Here is an 18,919-nt window from a genome sequence, read left to right as displayed (position 1 = left end):
GTTCTAGAACCCACACTTTAAACCACATTATAGCACAACCTGTGCCTTAGCTTTTCAACTACAGCTGTCCATTGGACACAGTGATCAATATTTGAAATGTATAACTAGAATCTAAGTCCAAGAAGGCAGAGACCTTGCTTATCTTAGGTAATGCATAGAAAATTGCATGGAATGTAATAGGTAGTCCATGAATATTTACTAAATAAATAAATAACAGATTGTATTAGATTTAGTGAAATTACTACATTAGTTTCTTTATTGTCTTCCCCATTTTTATGTCATTTTCTACTCTTGTCAGCAATTATAACCCTCTTTAATAATCACTGTCTAGTAAATTTAAGTAGTTTTCAAAGATTTCCCAACTTGGCTTCAACCTCCTGCAATTTTATTTCTTGATATCTCCATTAGCAGACATGCCACTCTGGCCATCTCAGCCTGCCCCTGGTTCCTGCCCTCTCCCACTCTCACCCAGCCCTGAATTTCTATCAGCTGGGTTATTCACTCCCTCTTCTCCATTACAGGATGCTCACTTATCTTTCAAAGTCCCATCTCTTCTAAGAAGCCTTCTCAACAAATCCACAGTGATCTCTCCCTCTTCCAAGACAGGTTCACTTAGAACATATCACCTGCTTCCTTGTTTTTCCTGTCCCCAGACTGGCAGTGTGCTGAGGGCAGGTACCAGGCCTTGACATGTTGAATATCCTCTCCAACATGCAGCAAAGACTTGGCTGTGCAGACACATCATGAAGAGAGATCGACTGACTGATACAGATACATCTCATCTAAAGGCAAAACATTTGCTCATTTCTTTTTAATAAAGGCCAAAAAAATAATTGAACTAAAATCCACATGATGTAAAATTCATCATTTAACCACATTGTACCACCATTACCCCATCTACTTCCAGAACATTTCATCACCCCAAAAAGTAATCCTGTATGACCCAATCACTGTCCATTCCCCATCTATAAGCCTCTTGTAAGCATTAATCCACTTTTTAGCTCCATGGATTTGCCTGTGCTTAACAAATGAAATCATACAGCATGTAGCTTTCATGCCTGGTTTCTTTCACAAGCATTATGTTTTCAAGATTCATCCATATCCTAGCATGTATCATACTTTATTCCTTTTTAGGGATGAATAATATTCCATTGTAATCCAAGTCTATGCCCCAACCAGTAATGCTGAAAGCTGAAGTTGAACGGTTCCATGAAGACCTACAAGACCTTTTAGAACTAACACCCAAAAAAGATGTCCTTTTCATTATAGGGGACTGGAATGCAAAAGTAGGAAGTCAAGAAACACCTGGGGTAACAGGCAAATTTGGCCTTGGAATACGGAATGAAGCCAGGCAAAGGCTAATAGAGTTTTGCCAAGAGAACGCACTGTTCACAAGGAACACCCTCTTCTAACAACACAAGAGAAGACTCTACACATGGACATCACCAGATGGTCAACACCAAAATCAGATTGATTATATTCTTTGCAGCCAAAGATGGAGAAGCTTTATACAGTCAACAAAAACAAGACCAGGAGCTGACTGTGGCTCAGATCATGAACTCCTTATTGCCAAATTCAGACTGAAATTGAAGAAAGTAGGGAAAACCACTAGACCATTCAGATATGACCTAAATCAAATCCCTTATGATTATACAGTGGAAGTGAGAAATATATTTAAGGGCCTAGATCTGATATATAGAGTGCCTGATGAACTATGGATGGAGGTTCATGACACTGTACAGGAGTCAGGGATCAAGACCATCCCCATGGAAAAGAAATGCAAAAAAGCAAAATGGCTGTCTGGGGAGGCCTTACAAATAGCTGTGAAAAGAAGAGAAGCAAAAAGCAAAGGAGGAAAGGAAAGATATAATCATCTGAATGCAGAGTTCCAAAGAATAGCAAGGAGAGATAAGAAAGCCTTCCTCAGCGATCAATGCAAAGAAATAGAGGAAAACAACAGAATGAGAAAGATTAGAGATCTCTTCAAGAAAATTAGAGATACCAAGGGAACATTTCATGCAAAGATGGGCTCGATAAAGGACAGAAATGGTATGGACCTAACAGAAGCAGAAGATATTAAGAAGAGGTGGCAAGAATACACAGAAGAACTGTACAAAAAAGATCTTCACGACCCAGATAATTACGATAGTGTGATCACTCACCTAGAGCCAGACATCCTGGAATGTGAAGTCAAGTGGGCCTTAGAAAGCATCACTACGAACAAAGCTAGTGGAGGTAATGGAATTCCAGTGTAGCTATTTCAAATCCTGAATGATGATGCTGTGAAAGTGCTGCACTCAATAGGCCAGCAAATTTGGAAAACTCAACAGTGGCCACAGGACTGGAAAAGGTCAGTTTTCATTCCAATCCCAAAGAAAGGCAATGCCAAAGAATGCTCAAACTACTGCACAATTGCACTCATCTCACATGCTAGTAAAGTAATGCTCAAAATTCTCCAAGCCAGGCTTTAGCAATACGTGAACCGTGAACTTCCTGATGTTCAAGCTGGTTTTAGAAAAGGCAGAGGAACCAGAGATCAAATTGCCAACATTTGCTGGATCATCAAAAAAGCAAGAGAGTTCCAGAAAAACATTATTTCTGCTTTATTGACTATGCCAAAGCCTTTGACTGTGTGGATCACAATAAACTTTGGAAAATTCTGAAAGAGATGGGAATACCAGACCACCTGACCTGCCTCTTGAGAAACCTATATGCAGGTCAGGAAGCAACAGTTAGAACTGGACTGGTTCCAAATAGGAAAAGGACTACGTCAAGGCTGTATATTGTCACCCTTCTTCTTTAACTTCTATGCAGAGTACATCATGAGAAATGCTGGACTGGAAGAAGCACAGGCTGGAATCAAGATGGCCGGGAGAAATACCAATCACCTCAGATATGCAGATGACACCACCCTTATGGCAGAAAGTGAAGAGGAACTAAAAAGCCTCTTGATGAAAGTGAAAGAGGAGAGTAAAAAGTTGGCTTCAAGCTCAACATTCAGAAAACGAAGATCAAGGCATCTGGTCCCATCACTTCGTGGGAAATAGATGGGGAAACAGTGCCTGACTATTTTTTTAGGCTCCAAAATCACTGCAGATGGTGACTGCAGCCATGAAATTAAAAGACGCTTACTTCTTGGAAGGAAAGTTATGACCAACCTAGATAGCATATTCAAAATGCAGAGATATTACTTTGCCAACAAAGGTCCATCTAGTCAAGGCTATGGTTTTTCCAGTGGTCATGTATGGATGTGAGAGTTGGACTGTGAAGAAAGCTGAATGCCGAAGAATTGATTCTTTCAAACTGTGGTGTTGGAGAAGACTCTTGAGAGTCTCTTGGACTGCAAGGAGATCCAACCACTCAATTCTAAAGGTGATCAGTCCTGAGTGTTCTTTGGAAGGACTGATGCTAAAGCTGAAACTCCAGTACTTTGGCCACCTCATGCGAAGAGTTGACTCATTGGAAAAGACTCTGATGCTGGGAGGGATTGGGGGCAGGAAGAGAAGGGGAGGACAGAGGATGAGATGGCTGGATGGCATCACCAACTCAATGGACATGAGTTTGGGTGAACTCCAGGAGTTGGTGGTGGACAGGGAGCCCTGGCATGCTGTAGTTCATGGGGTTGCAAAGAGTCGGACACGACTGAGTGACTGAACTGAACTGAAGTGAATATTCCATTGTATAGAGATATGACATTTTGTTTATCCAGTCTCCAGTCATCAGTTGGTGGGCATTTGGGTTGTTTTCACCTTTTAGTTTTCGTTGGTAATGCTGCCACATGTTTTTGTTTAAATCCCTCTTAAGTCTGCTCACATCTTACTAGAAAAGAACAAATTCATTGACTAAAAGAGCTAGTTGCTAAGTCATATCCAACTCTTTGCAACCCCATGGACTATAGCCCGCCAGGCTCCTCTGTCCATGGGATTCTCTGGGCAAGATACTGGAGTGGGTTGCCACGTCCTTCTCCAGGGGATCTTCTGGATCCAGGAATCCAACCTGGGTCTCACGCATTGCAGGCAGATTCGCTACTGTCTGAGCCACCAGGAAAGCCCCTGGTTCTGTAGGAGAGATAAATAACTTTTCTCTTAGTAAAATACTATCATCATTAAAAAATAACTCAGGTCCATGAGCAAATTTAATTATTGCTGTATTCCACAATATTTTGAATTCCTTATTTTTTATATCATATTATATCATAGGCTATATTTTCTAACTTCTGTATTTAATTAATATAATCATACTTAAGTGTTAATATAATACATAGTTAATATAATCATACATAATTCTCTCATGAAATCATAAGCAAATCTTATTCCTAGACATTTAATTATTCTTCCCTATTTTAACATTATTTGGTGTTAAATAATAACTAAGATTTATTGAGAGCTTACTACATATCTACGTAACACCCTTTGAATTATATACTAAAGGAGATCAACTCTTCGCATGAGGTGGCCAAAGTACTGGAGTTTCAGCTTTAGCATCAGTCCTTCCAAAGAACACTCAGGACTGATCTCCTTTAGAATATACTTTAGTATATACTTACTTAGTATATACTTACTACATACCTACATAACACCCTTTGAAGTATATACTGTTGAAAAGAGGCTGAGAGAAGATAAGTAGCCTGCCAAGGTCACAAGGGTTTGGGCTGGAGATCAGACCCTCACCAGGGTTATCACATTTCATACAGTAAATGACAAGGTCAGTCAGGAGTAGACCCTGACCATCAATGTCTTGTCTCCTCGTTCATGACTTTAATCACATGTTCGTGTAAAATCAACAGTGAACCTTTAAGCCCCATGCCCAAAGGAAGTGTACAGAATGGATACTCAAACCTCTCACAGATGTGCCAAAACCATTTCAAAGTCACCAATTCCAAAACCTCCTTCAGGAACGATAACAAAAAAAAAACCTATTTTTTCCATCTGAGTCTATCAGTTGTATGTGGTAACAGCAAGTTAGGATGTTCCCATAGGTACATGGAACAATCCACATTTATGGTGAACAATGTCTTCTACACAGAAAAAGGACCGCAGGCTACCCACATGCTGGAAACACCATTTTGCTCTGGAAACATCATTTTGCTCTGGAAACATCATTTTGCTCTGGAAACATCATTTTGCTCATAGGGCCATTCCACCATCACAGGTATTGCTCCTGGAGCTCACTGCAGCTCAGGAAGTGATGGCTGAAAAAAGTGAGAGGGGTGAGCCAACATCTTACTAGGTCCCCGTTAGAAAAATAAAAGAAATAAATGAAAGCATTTCAATATTTGACTTTGGGAGAGATATCATCTGAAGATTTGGGAAAACATCCATCCCCCAGAGTTGCTCTCTGATTTCTCCTGACAGATTACAATGAACAGGAGAAGAGTGGAAAGCAGGAATGGGAGGGTTTGCTAGCTGATCAACTTGGAGGGGTGATTTTGTTTTAGATTTGAAGAGTGGGGCTCTGCTGACGCTGCTGACCTCTTAGGCACTGGATTTGCTGCCTGGAAAAGTACAACAATCAACTATGATGGTGCTGTTCTGTTGCTTTCTGACACACAGCTCTTCTGGCTATGAAAGTAAGGACAAATTAAAGGATGTTTAAAGCTTCAGGCCTCCTTAGCCCCTCCAAGACCCAAATTTTGTGACAGTTGGGATTCTGGATTTATTGTTTTCCATCACCGTTACAGCTGTAATTCTGTATTAAACATGATGCTTTAAAAGTTTTTCAAACTTTTTACTGAAGTATAAAATATATGTCACAAATGTATACAAATCAAAATTAAATAGCTCAATACATTTTCATCAGCTGAACACATCCATTTACCCTGCCCCCATGGGGCTTTCCAGGTGGCTCAGAGGGTAAAGAATCTGCCTGCAATACTGGAGACCTAGGTTCAATCCCTGGGTCAGGAAGATCTCCAGGAGAAGAGAATGGCAATGCACTCCAATATTCTTGTGTGAAGAATTCCACGGATAGAGGAGACTGGTGGGCTCCATGGTCACAAAGAGTCAGACACAACTGAGTGACTAACACTCACTTTTCATATGAGCATGGCCGTGCCCACTAAAGCAAGACCCGGTTTTCCCCACGGCCAGTCTCTTCCATTAGGAAGCTTGCAAAAGTCTCTTATCTTTATGCATCAGATGGCAGACAGAAGAAGCAAGAACTATAATCCCACACCTCCAGAACAAAAAACACAACCACAGAAAGCTAACCCAAATGCTCACATGGATCACAGCCTTGTGTAACTCAGTGAAGCTATGAGCCATGCCACGCAGGGCCACCCAAAATGCATGGGTCATGATGGAGCGTTCTGACAAAACAGGGTCCACAGGAGAAGGGAATGGCAAACCACTTCAGTATTCTTGCCTCAAGAACCCCATCAAGAGTATGAAAAGGCAAAAAGATAGGACACCAGAAGTGAGTTTGCTCTAACTCCAAGAGATAGTGAAGGACAGGGAAGCCAGGCGTGCTGCAGTTCACGGGGTTGCAAAGAGTCAGACACGACTTAGTGACTGAATAACATTAAACAGAACAATATGAGCATTTCAGAAGCCCTCCTTGGCCAGAGCTTTAATTCTAACACAAAAATAAGTGCCAGCAAGCACCCTGTGCCTAAAAAGTGCATTTAGCATTAAATGTGCTCCTTGGGACATGAGTACAATAATGTGGCAACCCATCACTGCTGTAGTTTTTCAGCACAAGCAGCAGCATCCACACAGAACCTCAAGCAGAGCACAGTACGCATCCCTCACAGTACTGAGGGGCGAGCCTCTCTAAATCACAGGAATGGAGCCAAATTAACAGGCCTAATGATAACGCATTGAGAATTAATTAACTAATCAGGAGCGTGCTGAATACAATTCTTCTGCCACCTGCAAAGAACAGTCTCCTCTTCCCCTTCACCACTTCAAAGGCATCTCTATCCTTGGTAAAAACCAAATACCCACTTAGTAAAGGATAAACAAACTGCAAGGGGGTGGGGGAGTGGAAACATGAATAAATAAACCACTTGCCTCTCTGCAATCCACTTGCTTCTCCTCCTTTAATGGACTCACAATGATAGTCTGTAATCAAGGTGCCGTGATGGACTCTATTACAAGAAGCTCTAAGTGACCTCAAGCGAGTCATGTATTGCTTTCTCCTGGGTACCAGCCTCCTTTAGCCTGATATTCCCAGTCAGAAAACCTCTTATCTCAGACACAAAAGGATTCCTACAGCCACTGAGCAGCAGCTGCCTGAGCACTGTGTAAATGGGCTCTCCACAACCCATCACATCCAGGAAAGGCTTCTGCCATTTGACCTCACTCAAGGCTTGTACTCTTTGCCTAACTGGGGCAAAAAAAAATAGCCACCTACAAATATCCACAGGAACAAGGGACAGAGTTTCCCTTTAAAAGAAAGCCAGAGGCAAAGGCTGAATGAATGGCATACTTTTTCATAAATCAGGCTAAAAGAACAATCCTATGTGAAAAGTCCATGACCTTTCCTGAGGCTCTGACCTTGAATTTGAATCTTTTTCTGATGCAAAGACTGTAGCCAATTGTCAGACTCTGGATTAGATTTTTACAGGAAGTTTACAACCCTTTCCCTTCAGCGCTAGAATCCAGTCTGGAAGTTGGGGGTGAGAAATGGTATCTACCTAACATCTGGGGAGTCCCCCAACCTCATAACTGTCCTAACATATCAATAATTTTCTAATGCATTTAACAGTATTTGAATCTCACAAGATTCTCAGCTTCTAAACTGACATCTGAATCTAGATTTGGAGGGAAAATTTTAAGACATCATTCACATGGTGATTATACCACAGAATAAAGAATCATTCTCTGAGATCAGAGGCCTTATGTAGGTCAGATCAGATTCTTGTGGAGAAGGCAATGGCACCCCACTCCAGTACTCTTGCCTGGAAAATTCCATGGACAGAGGAGCCTGGTGGGCTGCAGTCCATGGGGTCGCTAAGAGTGGAGTGACTTCACTTTCACTTTTCACTTTGATGCATTGGAGAAGGAAATGGCAACCCACTCCAGTGTTCTTGCCTGGAGAATCCCAGGGATGGGGAGCCTGGTGGGCTGCTGTTTATGGGGTCGCACAGAGTCGGACATGACTGAAGTGACTTAGCAGCAGTAGCAGATTCTTGTCTTTGATGAAGCTGGGGAAAAGAGGCCCAGAAATGTACCTCTGTCTATATGATATCCTCATATCATGTGAGATGTGAGGAACATCTCACATTTTTAAAATAAATAATAAAATCTTTCCATAGGAGAAGTCAATGGGTATAGCAGGAAACAACTCTTCTTTGGCCAGATATCAGCTAGGGGTTCTAACAGACTTGTGTCCCTTTAATGCCATGTCATATGTGCCCAGTTGCTAAGTCATGTCAGACTCTTTGTGACACCATGGACTGTAGCTCACCAGGCTCCTCTATCCATGGGATTTCCCAGGCAAGAATACTAGAGTGGGTCGCCAGTTCCTTCTCCAAGGGATCTTCCTGATGCAGGGATCAAAACTGCATCTCCTGTGTCTCCTGCATTGGCAGGCAAATTCTTTACCACTGCGCCACCCGAGATGATCTTAATGCTATGTCTCATACCCCCAAACCAGCAGATTAATGATGCTTCCGCAAAATTACTTTCTTCTTTCCCAAATCCTACATCTGACACATTGCTGCAAGTAGTTTAACTGTGGAAGGCCTTGACCTCCTTTCTTTGTCTCTCTGATTCAAGTGTGTCTGTTTCCTTGGGGCTACCAAGCTCAGTTGGATGGCTGGCCAGAGAGGAATGGAGCATCAGCCAAGCCGTGAACAATGGGCTCCTTTCTCCGGCTGTCACATGAACAGCGTTGTGTTACAGTCATTGTCCCTCCAGGACAGAGACAGAGAGGCACAGGTTCTCACAGACCAGCTATTCTCTCCGACCCCCTCTGACCAAGCCACTAAATATTAGAAATGAAGAGAAAAGAAAGGGGAAGAATATTTGTGCCTTTGGAGCAATAACAGCCCTAACAAGGATTGCTAGTGTACCCACAGACCACCTGTGTCAGAAGACCCTGTCAGAAACACCCATCCCCAGTGCCCACTTCTGTAGCACGTTTACTAAAAAATACCCAGCCCTGGGCCCCACGGCATGCCCGCCTGACAGTGTGTGCTCAGCCATGCCTGACTCTTTGCAGCCCTATGGACTGTAGCCTGCCAGGTTCCTCTGTCCATGGGATTCTCCAGGCGAGAATGCTGGAGTGGATTGCCATTTCCTCCTCCTTCTTACTGACCCAGGGATCGAACTCGCATCTTCCGCACTGCAGGCAGATTCTTTACCGCTGAGCCATTGGGGACGAACACAATACTAAAAATACCCAGCCCTGGGCTCCACTGCACACCTACTAAACCAAAATTAGAGGTCAGCCAGTATCTGCCAGTGACTCTTATGCTCCTAAAGTTTGAAAGCAGAGTCCTCAAGCATTTCTCACCCTGCTGATGGCCTGATTTTGCACACCTATCTATTCAAGGAACACAGGAGATGAGAGGATATTGAAAGGGCATGTACTTCACACTCTGGTGATCCAATCTTCATGTGAGGGGAGATGACTGGGAGGAGAGAGATGAGAAAAATGTGGGCACCAAGTAATGTGGGGAATGAGACAGGAAAGTTAAAAACTAATAATAGTGACTGTTGAGAAGATAATAGGAAGTTGGGGGTAGGAAGAGCAATGAGGAAGAAGAGGGAGATAAGGGGAGAATAAGAGGAGGTGCTGACGCAACCTGGCAGAGGCTGCACCTTCAGCAAAGGAGGAACGGTGAGAAAGCTCCAGTGGGGGGACGAACAGATGGCAGCAAACGAGCATGTTGCACATTTAGTTCAAAGTTTTAAGATGGGAATTTCCTCCATAGTTTTCAGCCTTAAAAGTCAGCCACTTAGAGTTGAATGTTCGGTGATATTGTACTAAATGAAGTAGATATGAAGTGATATCCATGGTTGGGCTGATGACCTCATGCTAAAAAGACAGTAGAGTGGTGTGGTAAGGTCATCTCTAAATTAAACTTCTTAAAGGAAAATATGAATTCAGATCTAGATGACGTTAGAAGAAACTTAAGTCCTGTGTCCATCCACACCCCCGAAGAAGCTCTACAATGGCTACAGAACAGTTTTCTCATTTAATACCTTCTCATGGAACAGGGGCTCAATTTTTACTTGACTCTCAATTGGGTGCCCCAAACCACACTGGGTTTATATAATAAAATAATTGCAGTATAATATGATGGGCCCCTTTAATGCACATAAGTTCTGTGGGAGCAGGTAGAATCTAGTCCTATAGTCGCAGACGTGGTTGTCATAAAACAGTTCTCAAATGTTAACTCATTACTCCTATGGAATGGTTTAGTCACCATTGCTTAAAGGTGTCTTACAAATTCCCGAGGCCATGTGTTTACACTTCCCTGTCTAAAATGCCTCATTCACTCAAGTCCTCTCTCCTTCAAGGTGCCACACTGTCAGGATGCCTCTGGAGAGCACACAGCCCTCTCTCTAGGATGAGCCCTCAAGAGCAGCTCTCAGAACTGCACACCAGGCCCTCACTACACCCAGCCTTAAACCATCACTGCCGTTTTGTAATCTATTTTTTTAAGGCGAATATCTTGGTACTTACACATAGTGTGTATCTCTATGTCCTATATACACCAAACACACATCTGATGGAGGCAAAATAAAACTCACTCTAATTACTTTCCCACAGAACAAAAATCACATTTTATCACTGATTCCTTGTGCAAAAAAAAAAAAAAAAAACACACACAGAAAAAATGAAGTATCTTTCACAAAATATTAATGGGAGTAGATAATTGAAAGTTTTCATCTAGATTGTAGAATTAATCCTCTAGACCCAAAACAAAGATTTCATACTTTTATTTTGTTCTGTGTGAAACAAACTAAATTTGTGGGGTTTGATTTTCAATTTGCCATATGTTTTTAAAAGACAAGCATGATCCTTTACTAGAAGGTATTTAAAAGACTCATCACGGGAATGATCATCTGTGGCGAGGTTCTAGAACTAAGCAAGTCTATGCAGCTCGGCCAGCTCGGCCAGGATGTCAAGGGCAAGGTGCTCAGTCACCCTCTAGATGGGGCCTCCTTGGTCCCAAAGATAAGATGTTTTTAACAGACCCTGATATCCTGTGCAAGTATGCATCAAGATGAGGCTTTCTATACTGAAATACTGTGTTTCTTTGTCTTGGGAAGAGGGGGATGGTACCATTTATTGCCCTCTGAATGGGAAATTGAAGTGGTTAAAATGCTTTACATAGTTTCTTTATCTAGGAGTATAAATCACTGGAAATGAAACCAGAGGAAATCACTAGTAATGAACATCCATAATGACAGGATATATTATCACATTCACACTTTCCAGACTGGCTAATGGCACAAAGTATACGTCATCAAATAGAAGCCACACGGTGACCTGCAGTTTTATAAATAAAGTTGTATCAAGGAGAATAACATTGGTTTGCATCGTAGTTTTTCCTGATAGTATAAGAAATCCTTTTTAAGTTCTATAAATTCATCTTCTGCAAAAACTATTTTGAAAAGGGGAATGATTATAGTGAAAAATAATCTTAAATTGGGAAGAAAAGGGAGTCAAGAGATAAATATAAAATCTTGGGAAATTCAGAGAGCGGGAATAAATGAATGAATGAGTAAATAAAGAGATTAGGAGGTCAGTTAAGAGACTTACAAAAGTACAGCAGATGCGAGCTTAAATTAAGGTAGAAAAAGTTCATACTGGAAATAATTGAAAAAGACTAATCAACAGAAGGCAGCGAATCTCGTTTTAATTCTTAAAGCTAAGTTAATATTTTTAATGAAATACTGGGTACACATCCTTGAGAAAATGAGAGCCAAGACAGTTCTTAATATTGCTTTGCTTGAAATCCAAACAATCTGGACATTTATACTTAATTCATCGATGCTCCTACCTTCCTGCTCTATGTCACTGGAAATCTCTTACATCAACCTATGAATGAACATTTCTTTGTTGTTTATTTTATGGCGGTGCTGCCCATGAGCTAAAAGTTCGATTTTTGAAGCATCATCATCTTTGTCATTACCCTGCAATTTGTGCATTTGTTAAAATAGTATTACATGTTTCCATTATTACAAAACAATGAGTGGGAAATAAAAAAATTAAAAGCATAATCATAATTATAAGAAGACTCTGTCTCATAAACTTAATATGTGAAATGAAGATGGAAATTATTAGGCATGCCCCAAATGGCAAATCTTTAGTCTGAATCAGATACTTATTTAATTTGAACAAGTTAACTGGGACTCAAACAGGAGGAAACATCAAAATTATAGAGCACTTAAAAAAGAAAAAGAAGAAAACACTGAATAGTGTGTCTTTGACTATTGGAAAAGACTCTGATGCTGGGAGGGATTGGAGGCAGGAGGAGAAGGGGATGACCGAGGATGAGATGGCTGGATGGCATCACTGACTCAATGGACGTGAGTCTGAGTGAACTCCGGGAGTTGGTGATGGACAGGGAGGCCTGGTGTGCTGCGATTCATGGGGTCGCAAAGAGTCAGACACGACTGAGCAACTGAACTGAACTGAAGTGGCAAGATGTAATAAAATTTATAATCTGCTTTTCTCTCTAGGCCCAGCATCCCCTATAATATGGAAGATTTTGTACAACCTTTGAACCTGTTTTTAGGACTGCCTCCTACTCTACTCAAGTAGGAAAAACAATATTGAATGAGTCACCATGTTTCTGATCAAATATAAAAACAAATGGAAAGGTGTTCTATAAATTAAAAAGCACAGGGTAAACCACTACAGTGCCCTGACATTCACAACCAAAACTATCCCAAAAGCATGATAATTTCAGCTCTTGAATCATAATACGAATATTGTTTTGAACTTACAACATTAGTTCAGGGGCATCTGGTGTTTCATAAGTCTTCTTAGGATATTCTATCTTGTCCATTTTCCACTCTATGTCATTAACTTTGTAGACTCTGTCTAGCCAAATTGTAAATTCTTGAATGGCTTGTCCACAATCCTAAGTATGTACTTAGTGACTAACCCAAACACTTGGTGTGTCAATAAAAAGTTAAATGCATTCATTCATTCATTCTTCCTCCACATTCTTTAGGTATTTTTTAGGTAATTACCATGTGCCAGTCATTTGGATAGCGGCTCAGAATAAGGAATGATAAACTCACCAATCAGTTGGAAAATAATTCAGGTAACAGAGCTGACACAGCAGGAGAGATGCTATATTAAAATTATCCACAAAGCAGAATATGAATCACATGAGATACCACTGTTTATGTAAAATAACTAGGAAAAGCTTCACAGGAAACATCTTAATTAAACTGCTTCTTGAAGGATGAGTAGGTAGTAAGAAGTTAGTTAGACCAAAAAGAGGAGCAAAGACATTTTCTGCAGAGGGAAAAGCATACACAGCCAGGTCAGCGAGGAGTGAATGAGGCAATGCATTCTTTAAGAAATAGTAACAAGATCATTAACGGGGCTGAAAGGCTGAAGAACAGGGTAGCAGAGAAGTAACCCTAAGAAGATGATGCAAAGTTGGTCTTATGAATGGTGTTAAGAGGTTAGGCTTTAGGCCGTAAGTAAATGTGATGTGAGGTCACCTCTACCAGATTCATTTGGGAATCTGCTCAAACGCAGATTTCTGGCCCTTACGTGTGGGGTGAAGCTCCAGAATCTGCATTTTTCAATAAATACCCAGGTGACACTGACGACACCATCTGAGGAGCTGCCAAAGATTATTAAATATGGGAATGACACAATCAGATGTGTATTTTACAAATATGCTATTAAACAATCATGAAGAAAGTAAATCCGTGGTTGCTAAATGACCACATGCAAACTGGGTTAGCATTAGAACCATCTGGGGAGCTTGTAAAACTGCAGACTTTTCACATCTCACCCAGGACTTACTGCACCTGAATCCAAGTGGAGGGAGCAAGGATTTATATTCGGCAGAAATACATGAGATCACAATTTTACCGGGGTGAAAAATAGTCAAATTTTAGCAGTTTCTCACAGATCCATCTCATACTTTTAACAAGTCCTCCTCTATGTTTTTGATATACATCTGAGAATAGCTGATGAAATACAAGCAGAGTCAAATGCTTTTCTTTTTTTATTAGCAGTGTCATTATTCACTTTGACTGACATGGAATGAAGTAAGTGACATAACTTATGAACCTAAAGCAAATGTTAAAAAAAAAGGATATTCAAAAAACAACCATCAATGAACCAATGAATCAACCAATGAACTAAGGCAGCTAATTTAAGGATGTTAGAGCCAAAGGAACACCAGAGATTACACAGTTCTTTCCCTATCTCCCCACACATGATGAAGCTGATGGGAAAAGCGCCCTGCTAGAGATTATACTGCATATTTTGTTCAATCCCTCAGCGATCAGGCTCTTCATGTTAACAGGTATTGAAATCATCAGAGCTAAAAAGTGTTGGGGACTTAATTTATAGAGTAATAATGCCACATGAAGTTCTAAACTTGTGTGTGGGGGGGGGGGTAGGCATAAAGCAAATACTTCTGCATTTCCATTTCTAAAATGAAGCACACAAATTTAAATAATATAGAACCTAGAACAGTGCTTGGACTGTAATAGATGCTTGATAAATATTTATTGAACAAGTGATTTGAACTCTTAAAAAAACAGGTTTAAGGAGGCATAGTAATGCAACAAGTTTCTAAGGCACTATAGTTTACAGGTTGTAAATTGAGTGTAGACTTCCCACCTGCTAACTTGTCCCAAGCACCTTTTGACACTCGACCATGACCCGTCCTCTACAAATCCCAGCCCTGCAATTTGCACCTTTCCTCTAAACAAGCCCCAGCAGGAAGCAATACAAAGACCATGTCGGAGCAAAGTTTGACAATGCATCACATTCTAGGTAGGAATGAAGCCTACCTGAGCACAGTTTTCAAAGCTCATCCAAACAGAAAGAATGGCTAACACTGATAACTAACAAAAACTATATCATCACGATATGAGTTAACACTGTTAGAATAATAATGATGATGATGCTAATAACAGCCAATATGTGCTTACTATTGCCAGGCATGTTAGCATTCCACACACATGTTAACTTATTTAATCCTTTGAACTACCCTCTGGTATAGCATTGTTATTTTTCTGACTTTGCAGCTGAGGAGAGAAAGATTAAGTAATACCCCAAATCATACAACTGGATAGTGGCAGAGTTAGCAGTTTCCCCCAGGTCCCCTGGTCCCAGAGCATCCCCTCTATTGAACACTATGACCTCAGAGTAGGACAGCAAAAAGTACCCTGCAAGCTGACCTCTTCAGAAAAATGATCTGGTCCTAGTCTTTTCATCCATAAGAAGTGAAACATCGCATACAGTGAAGCCCATACACAACGTGAGGCTCCGAATATAAAGGAGAAAGGCCAGGAAAGCCCATTTTAGGAATAATAAAATCTCGAACTTTAACTCTCCCTGAAGAATTTGGATTCTCCTGTGGGGATATTTTCTAAAGAAGTGTCAAAGATGTCACTACATTTCATTTACTCAGTGGTATCACTCATTTCCAGAAAGAAAGACAAAATACTTTCTAAACCAGGGCTAAAAGTCCTAGATCCAGGGAATTAAAAAGACCAACAGGAGACAGATCTTTCCATGGTAAGTATACTGGAGGAGGAAATGGCATCCCACTCCGGTATTCTTGTCTGCAGAATCTCATAGACAGAGGAGCCTGCAGGGCTACCGTCCATGGAGTGGCAAAAGAGTCGGACACAACTGAGCGACTAACACTTTCACACAGGGCTGGAAGAACCGCCCTTCCCAACATCCCCTGAGGTACCAGGTATTCAAACAGGTAAGAGACGCCCCCAGTCACCCAGCCTGTGATCCTGATGCCCCCTAAAAGACCGTGAGAACACAGGAGGAGGGAACATCCCAGTCTGACCGCACAATCTGAATAACAAGTCCCGGAGAAAGAGAAGTTTAGAAAACAAGATTCCCAGAGGAGAAGCAAAGCGGACCGGACAGCAAGGACCCCGCCAAAACTGTTTCGTTCCCAGTCTCCCCAAATCTGCCTACACACATCTACGACACTGGTCAACAGAGAATCAACACAAACAAGGAAACACAAGAGCGGAAATCATGCAAAGCAAGATGCGTAACGGGGGCGTCTCACGAAAAATACTCCAAGAAGTTCTACCCAGCTCCCAGTACTAGACCCAATCCAAACACTAACAATAAACCCTCGAAACCAGTTAACAAGCCAGACCGAGCCCATCTCGCCCCACCTCACGGGGCACCCGGGGTATCCTGGCTAAGGAAAGTCTGCCCCCCATCCGGCCAAGGTCCAGAGGCTGCCAGAAGGGAGTTTGCCCAACTCTTACCCGAGATCCTGAGATTCACAGCGCAACACTTTCCCCCGGGTTTTCACGCAGCGCCAGTGGAGAAACAGAATCTGTTCCAAAAGGCGCAGTTCGGTTCCGAGCAGAGTCCCCAAAAGAGCGATACTTCGGAGTCCTGGTTCAGCCTTAGAGGCTCGGGAAAGAAGACGGGTCTCCGTGAGTTTCCGGATCCCCGGTTTCGCGCACCGAGAAAGTACTCGCTGCAAACTTGAGTCGGGTTTTCTCCGTCTGGCCCGAGATGCTGAAGGAGGAGGGGAGTAACCCGAGCCCGGCGCTGGATGCGAGCAGTTGCCGCTGCTGCAGCTGCTGCCGCCGGGACAGAGACTGCTGGGGGGCGGGCGCGGGGACGGGGGTCGCTGGGCGCGGCGGGCAGTCCCTAGTGTGACCTGCAGGATCCTCCCGGCCCAGTTCCTGTGTCCCGATCACGGGCTGTCCCTGTCCTGAGCGGCTTCCACCGCCCGGAGAGACTCCGCCAATAGTCTGGCTACTAAACTGGCACACCTTGGGGTTACCTCGTGGGGTTTACCAAGGGGTAGCGGAGAGAGTGCCTGTCTGAGTCTCAATTCACTCTCAGGGCCCCAGTGTCAAAGTCCCCAGAGGTGTTCTGGAGCCCCTGTGAAGACTGGGGGGAGTGGGGACAGCACCCGAGCAACCAGCAGGAGTGGATGGCACGTCCCCAGCGGTGCCAGGGAGCGAGCGCAACCGCGGGACAGAGAAGGGAGGAGTGACCTCGCGGTACAAAAGTGTGCGCTGCAGCAACAAAGTGGTTGGAGAGGTGGGGCGTGGGGTGAGGGAGTCCTACGGAGGCGGAGCGGAGAGACAACTCCACGGGCCAGCAGCAAAATCCCTCCAGGCCAACTAAGACTTCCCGGGCGGAGATTTCTTGGGGAATGGCTCCCTCTGCCGACTCTCCAGGGAGACCCCAGGAGACCCAAAGACGGAAAGCGATAAGGATGAAAAGGCTTTTCCCTATCTGTGTATTTGGGGAGACATGAATTATGGAATCTCCTTCTCTGATCACCATCCTCTTTCTTAGGAAACAATTAACCTACATGAGAACGACCTGAGAAGATACACACTTATCCATGGAAAGTTGTTAACTTTTTTTTTTTTCAATATTAAGCTGAATTCTATCCTCCCCACTCCCCAAAAGACTTGTGCTCCATTTTCACACCAGATGAGTCACTCCTGTTCCTTACATTAATATAAACTCTTTCTTTTTAGAGAGACCTCCAGTGCATATGCGACCCCAGTCAGTAACAGTACAGGGCAAGCAGTCCATGCTCAAAGTTATACTTGAATGGAATGAATGAGCATGTATATTTGAAGCCCCTCACTATTCTCCTTGATCACCCCTGGAAATAAACAGCGGAAGACTGTTTCTGATTGTTTGTTTACCAGATAACGTCACCCTTTCTTCTGGTTAACAGTACCTTCCTTCCTTTTTCTTGAGGGACCACCCCTGCCACATTTAGGGCATTCTGGATGGGAAGGTCATTCAGGATGGTCCGGCTTTTCTGAGTCCAAGAACGGGCACCTGCTAAGCTAGTCCCCTCAGACCTTCTCTTCCAGGAATACTAACTCTGACCAGGGCGGCACAAGGAGGAATAAATCTAGTGCTGATTGATCCATATGACAGTGTTCTGGAGACTGACCTTTAGGTCATGTCATTTATACCCCAAAGCTCCCTGCTTTATACTTTATGAAACCTGGTTACTTCACTTCCTTTGATTTTTTAATTAACTTTATTGAGATATGATTTACATTCAATGTTACTGTCATATCAAAGATAGAGTTTGAAAAGTTTTGAATAATGTACACACCCATGGAACCACTACTACAATCAAGATAATGAACAATCATTCCCAGAAAGTTCTCTTTTACCCCTTTTGAATTCAGTTACCCACCTCATTTTATCCCTGACCCACGCAACTGCTGTCTGTAGCCATAGATTTGTCTTTCCTTCCATTGTAGAAGCTCCTTCTACAATGGAATCATATAAGATGTATTCCTTTATGTCTGACTTCTTCACTCAGCATAATGTTTCTGAAATTCGTCAAAATAGTTTGTAAAAGTAGGTTGCTTTCTCTTTATTGGTGAGTATTATTCCATTGTATGGATATACTGCCATTTGCCCATCCACCAAATGTTTTCAATTTAGATTTATAATAAATAAAGCAGCGAGGAACTTTCGTGTAAAAGTTTTTTGGACATACGTTGTTATTGCTCTTATTTCACAGGAGTGGAATTACTGGATTATACAGTGTGTGTTTACATATATAATAGAGATTAACTGTTTTCCAAAGTTAATGCATCATTTTATATTCCCAATAGCAATATATGACAGTCGTTCCACATTATCATCAACACTTGGTATTGTCTGTCTTTTTATATTAGCCATTCCATTGAGTATATAGTAGTATCTCATTATGGCTTTAATTTGCATTTCCCTAATAAACTGTGGAAAATTCTGAGAGAGCTGTTAATAGCAAACT

The 18,919-nt window shown here is 42.2% G+C and overlaps 1 protein-coding gene across 1 annotated transcript in view; it reads right to left on the bottom strand.

Moving 5' to 3' along the window:
* The window catches only part of MEGF10 (multiple EGF like domains 10), a 184,239-nt gene extending 167,076 nt beyond the window's left edge, over positions 1 to 17,163 (bottom strand). Inside the window, exon 1 of the mRNA XM_005682686.3 lies at positions 16,407 to 17,163. The gene's annotated coding sequence lies outside the window, so the exon portion shown is untranslated. The remainder of the gene's footprint in view (positions 1 to 16,406) is intronic.

The sequence above is a fragment of the Capra hircus genome, chromosome 7 (assembly GCF_001704415.2).
Source record: "Capra hircus breed San Clemente chromosome 7, ASM170441v1, whole genome shotgun sequence".
Taxonomy (NCBI): Eukaryota; Metazoa; Chordata; class Mammalia; order Artiodactyla; family Bovidae; genus Capra; species Capra hircus.
This window is presented reverse-complemented; position numbering and strand designations above follow the sequence as displayed.